Raw genomic sequence first — 6,547 nt, 5'->3', positions numbered from 1 at the left:
AGCCTAGACTAAAACCCCAGGGGACAGTGGATGCATAATTTTCTAATCTGGTACCTTCAGACATTTTAACTTTTTTACAACTCAACAATCCCTAACAATCAATTCTGCTTCTGACATATTTGTAGAGCTGGATTATAACAAAATGTAACAGAGCATCTTATATTATAAAACAGAAGTATTGCAAAACACCTTAATGTAACAAACAAACTATATCCTTATGACAACAAACTTAACTCATGACCAACATGTCTTCATTTATGCTGAAATAATGCTTTACCTTTTGACTTGAATGTATAATGTAAATCGCACACTATGTTTAAGCACATACAACATTTAAAATTTTCAACATTTCCCTCTTCTGGTCTAAGCTTTCGCAACACCACCTTTATGGAAATCCTATTCAGTGAACACAATGAAATGACAACGTCCCAGCATTAATCATGGAGCACCCCGGAATAAGGCATGGAGTTTTGAACTCCCCCTTTTTTATCTCACTCTGTGAGACTAATGTTTACTCATCCTGTGGACAGATCTATGTACACATTAAATCACAGTACTTTGCAATACTGGATCTATTCCTACCAAATCATCTTTTAACACTTCATTGAAAATGTGAGGATTATGATTAATCCATCTGTATTAACCTAGTTGTCACCGATCTTGCTTGGAACTATAACAGGAAATTTAATGAATAATGTTACAAAATTTATAAGGCCCTACAAAATGTAATTTTCCCTACCAAATTGCTTATACCTTTGAGACATGTCTTAACCCTTTAAACATGTCTGTTTACATGAACTTTACCTAATTTGCAGAGTATAAGTTGTTGTTCCCAGTATTTTATGTGTGTTTGTTTTTAGATTGAGAGTCTGTACGTACAACCTGCCCTTCACTTGTGCATCCGAAGTACCAGAACCAGGACGGTCTCTTGCTCCCCCCTTCTCCTTCTCAGTCCATCTTCTCATCGTTGGTCTGTATCTCAGTCTTTTGTTTATGGTGTAGCAGGCCACATGGTTGACCCCTGGAGAGCCCTCTCACCTTAGCATCAGCAAGGCCCCAGCCAGAGTATGCAGACCTCACTCCTTGCTCCATGGTCCAGCACAGCACACTCACAGATGTTGTAAATATTATCAAACATTTGGCCCTGGTCCACTTTCAAGTCACTTTTGGCCAAAAATCGCAGCCAGACCATAAAGCTTTATGGTCTTCAGCTGTGCTGTGGTCTGAGGTGCTGTGATGGTTGTTGCTGGTCTTCTGGTCCAGTTTGTCTCTGATCCCGCAGCTGGAGGAGCGAGATGGACCTGGTTCTGACACTACGAGGCACTGTGTGGCACAAAACAGAACTCCAAAAAGCATTATCTTTTCTTTTATCAATACTCATTCAGTGTATGTCACTCATGTCACTCAAATAACATTTCTTTCTTTCTTGCTGGTTTAACTCTATAAAATCCTCAAACATTCTAAAGAGAAACTAGTTTTGGAACTTATCTCCTCCAAGCTTCAGTTTACATTACGGGTTATGTTTCTGCACAAATTAAAACAAAATCTTAGAGTAGTCTTAATATCCTTAATGCTATGGACACTGTATTATTGCTACTGCATCTCTCCTTCTGAGTTATGTCTCCTACAGCATTCCTATTCCTAATTATGTAATCGTTTTAGCCATTAACACTCTGTCTTGCATCTTGATCTTAAAAGCAACAAAACAAAAAGTTCAAAAAGAAAAGAATCACCCAAATAAAATATTTCCACATCAACTCAATAGTTTAAACAGTTTGTCATGTAAAAACTCAAAATACAAACAAAATCAACAAACAAAATTAAGCTTCACTAAAAGCTCATTTTAACACCACATCAAATACACATAGAATGGAATCTCATATCAGCTTGGATTGGTTTTAATCTTATCTCAACCAATAAACTTAGATGACTTGTAACAAAAAGAATGTTTTCTTTAATTTTCTATTTTTAAGTTGCAACAAAATTTGTACTAATCAATGTGTAATGTGTTCTTTATGACCTGTAGTCCTAGTAACAGTAGAACCAACTTTATCACCTAGTGGTTCAATCTATCCAATTTGTTACCTGATATGAGAACATAAAGAAGTCTTAATCTATGACATTAATGTCAAAAACGTTACTACAGTAGAGTCAGTCATATTAATAGTAAGAAATTTCATCATTTCACTGTTCCAAGTTTAAAGTCCCAATTCCAAACTGTAAATCTTTGTATTTCTATTATCAACCCAATTCCCCTAAAATGTTTCCCAAGCATGAAAAGTATCACAAAGTACTGTAAAGGTAACAAAATAAGAAGCCTCATATTTTTCTTTCTTAAACTGGAAATGATCAAAGCCATTTTCTATTAATCAACTAAGTAATTGAATCAATTACCACTTTCATGTGAATATTTTTTGATCAATGCATGGATCACACATTGGATTGACTACTTTTATATCTTTGTTTTTTTTTTTGTTTTTAAACCGAATGTTCCCTCATTTAAATCTCAATTATTTTTCTTAAAACGTTAGACTATTTCCCTCTTTTTCCTAGTTGGAGTTTTCTCAGCTCCCCCAAGTACCACTAAGATCTGACAGGACATATTACTATAATTTTGATCCATCTCCTAATTGCAGACATACAACAAATAAACAAGACAAGACATACAGACATACATTTAAACATATACCAACTATACCCAATCTGAAAAGTGAGCCATTAATAGTGTTGAATTCTCACCGGCTATGTCCCTCCATAAAATGCACTAAACTTTCTATTTCTTTTTTCTTACTTTTTCCTTGTGAAATCATATACCCTTGTTTCTATATAACCCACTTTTTCCTTCTTTCCCTCATTCTTACAACACCCTCTCTCTTTGTCTCTTTCTGTATGTTTTTTTATGAGCTAGCCTCTGAGCCTGGCTGCATTTGTTGTCTCAATGCAGAATCCTGATATTTTACTGTCCCTTCGCTCTTGCCTTGCAGCAGCTGTCTGTGAGTGAAGAGAGGCTGAGGGCTCTGAAGCACTGGGACACGCATTTTCTCTTCTTCCTCTGAACCATTTATCAACTCGGTGGTATCTTTGCTCACAGTCACTGCCCCTTTATGTATGTTTACTGTTGGTTAAATGCCATGTGTGCCAACCGGAGACTATTGTGGCAGTCTTATGTGTAGATTTACTACAAACTAACTCTTCATTCTAACCCCAACCGGCCCGTCAGACACCGCCTCCCAAGAGCCTGGGTCTGACCGAGGTTTCTGCCTATAAGGAAGTTTTTCCTCGCCACTGTCGCACTGTTGCTTGCTCTGGAGGAAAAAAACTGGAACTGTTGGGTCCTTGTGGATTCTGGAGTGTGGTCTAGACCTGCTCTATCTGTAAAGTGTCTTGAGATAACTCTTGTTGTGATTTGATACTATAAATAAATTGAATTGAAATTGAATTGAATTTACTGGAAGTGACTGATCATTTTCTGTCCCTGTGTTTTATCAACCCTGTCTTCCTTACCTTGTGTCCTAGTGTCCCTTATGGGGTGTGCTGCTCCCTTAATGGTCTGCCTCTCGTTCTGAGTGGGTGCTGGCTTCTTTCTCCACCTGGGTAGAGAGGGCTGAGACCAAAGAGGTTAGTTCATTCATGTAGGCAGACATTTCTACCTGTTTTACATCCAATAAAGGCATATGACCTCCATTATTGGGTGGACCTGGCATTTGGTCTGCCAGTCAAGATCTTGTGGGGGAGGTGCGTCTCTCCCTCTTTTGCAGCTCTCATGGCCATGAGTGCCAAGGGAAGGGCCTCCACCCACACCATCCTGCTCTCATGGCAGACCTTGGCTATCATAGCCTTCAATGTTTGGTTAGCTCTTTCCACTAGTCCCTGGGACTGTGGATGGTAAACCGACCCGAATGAGTGTGTGATCCCCAGAGCAGCCTCAACTTCTCTCAACAACTGGTTGTTAAAATGGGTGCCATTATCTGACCTGATTCGTCTTGGAATGCCATATCGTGGTATCAGTTCAGTTTTTAACCATTTTACTACAGTCTTTCCATCTTCATGTCTAGCTGGGATAGCTTCTACCCACCTAGAAAATCTGTCTACCATTACCAAATCTATACTGATGTCTTGGAAACAGGCTGTTGGAACCGGGAAAGAGCCCATCGGCGTGGTGAGGGCAACATGAGGATCAGGAACCGGGTGCACTGCTGGAATGGTGACATCGTCGGAGCCAATAAACAATCTGGTGCAGGGGAACTGGTGGCGGGGTTGTCAGCGTCATGAGTCTCACAGGGTCTTGGAGTGTGGAGGGCGGCACTTCTACTGAGATGTGGGTCCCCTGGGAGTTCATCCATCCAAACTTGCACACTAAGTCCCTCCTGAGTAGCTTAACTGGGCAGGAGGGAGACATCAGGAAGGAGTGGAGAACCTGCTGTTGTTGGTACTGGACTGTGAGTGGTTCCGTAAAGGACTGGTCTAGAGGTTTGCCTGTGACCCCTTTAATGGATTGAGTCCTGTTGGAGAGAGAGAAGACCCCTGAATTTACACATGAAAAGGTGGCGCCAGTATCAGCCAGCATGATATAACTGTGTCCATTGATTGTCAGAGTGATGAGGGGCTCGGCACTCAAGGGGAAGTGGGTGGTGCCGTTGTTGTCAGAGAGTCATTGTGGTGGTGGGTGATACCCCTGCTGGGTCATCCACTGTGCCAGGGCTTGGTTAGCAACAGTGGGCGGCCACGGCTGTGGTGGTTGTTGAGATTGCGGGGCTGCTGCCTGCGCTCCAAAATTCTGGCTCCCTTCGGGCTGCGGTTGTGTCTGGCAGTCCCTGGCATAATGTCCGGGTTGTCCACAGTTGTAGCAGTAATATGTGGTTCCTCCTTGTCCAGGTCCTCTCTGCCCCCTGCCTCTAGGGGGGCCTCGGCCTCTTCCTCTATTAGGCCAGGGTGTTTGCCACTGTGTGGATTGTATCCGTGGTGGCCAGGGCGGTTGTGGTTGAGAGGGCCAGGGAACTTGTGGTGGGGGCCCCATCACCTGGGCCATGGCATAGACGGCTTCGGGGTTCACCTGAACCATTGGGGCTTGTGGGGGAGCAGGCTCCGGGGTTGGTTGTACTGCTACCATCTGCTTGTCCTTTTCTTTAGCCTTTTTGGACATTTCTTCGAGTTGTTTGCGCACTAACTTTGTCTTCAGGGTCTTGAGTTCAGAGTCCTGGCTCTCCCGTGCCTTCTGGTGTCTTGAGAGATGGTGACGGACGTGCTCATTCCACATGTTAGAGTCCATTGATGAGAATCCCACCACACCCTCCAGCTGTGCACTTACTGCTTCCGGGAGACCCTGTACGACGGATATCCTGAACATCTTGGTGTCTGATGACGAGTGATCATAGGGGACTCTCATGCTTCTTTGCCATATCTTTTTTGCTCTTGCCAGATAATCATCAAAAGCTTCTATGGGCCCGCAGCGCAGCTCCTTAAGTTCCAAGTCATTTCCTATGGTGGGATACTGCCGATGTAGGATCGCCCACAACCCCGCTGCAAACTGTCCAGCTGGCATGGAGTCAGGTGTTGTGGGTCCCAGTCCGATGGACAGCAGGAGGCGCACTGCCTCATCGTGCCCCATCTTCTTTCCCAGTACTCCTCTGTAGTCCCCAAGACAGAGCTCGTTTCCTGAGGTGTTGGACTGGAAAGCTTCCTTAAAATGTTCGGCTCCGCCAGTGAGGGAGGGCAGTTTGGCACACAGCGCTTCCAGATCCCCAAAGGAATATGGTGTATACATCAAGGTTCCTCCTCCTCCAGGAACTGGTCTTAGGGGCATTAGGTTGGATGTTGGGGGGCCGTCTGCTTGTCTTAGCTGGTCTCCTAATTCTTGGTATGATTCCTGAAATTCATCCACTACCTCCCAGTTGTCTTGTCTTTTTTTTTCCTTTAGCTGTGTTGAGGGTCTGGGGCCAGTCCTGCTTGTAGTGTGATCAAGCTGAATGTTCCTGATTCTTCCTCCAAATGTACCATTCAGTTCCATCAAGCAGGTGCGTCCCTCTAGATGTGTCAACCTTCCTTCTGGATGTGGGGACTTAATAAAAGAGGATTCAAATGGTCCAGGGGAGGGAGATCTGTTTGAGGGGCTTGGTCTGTAAAAATGACTGGGATTCATCTCTTCAAAACTCTCGCTGTAGGGTGGCTGCTCCATTTCTGGTCTGGTGATGGAGGCCGCCTTTCTGGGGTGATAGACAAACCTGGGCGGTCCTTCTCCCTCCTGCTGATGGCTCCATGCACCTCCTGTCTCTGTCTCAGAATTCACTTTAGCACAGGGCGGTGACTGCATTTGACTCTCCAACTGGGCCACTCGTTCCTCCAGCTGGTGCACCTGGGGTCCCTCTTCTACATCCAGCACGATGGTCTTGACCACTGCTTCCATCAATGGGGCTTGTGTCACGTGGGTGAATGGGTTGTTGCTTTGTCTGGTCTTGTGATGGATCTCTCCAAGGTTGTATGGAGGAGGTGGGGTGGTTTGTGAAGATGTCAATTCTGGGTATAATCTATTTATTTTCTGAGTTTTATC

Source organism: Etheostoma spectabile, chromosome 5 (assembly GCF_008692095.1).
Source record: "Etheostoma spectabile isolate EspeVRDwgs_2016 chromosome 5, UIUC_Espe_1.0, whole genome shotgun sequence".
In the NCBI taxonomy this organism is placed as follows: Eukaryota; Metazoa; Chordata; class Actinopteri; order Perciformes; family Percidae; genus Etheostoma; species Etheostoma spectabile.
The sequence above is the reverse complement of the archived record's forward strand: the minus strand, read 5'-3'. Positions refer to the sequence as shown.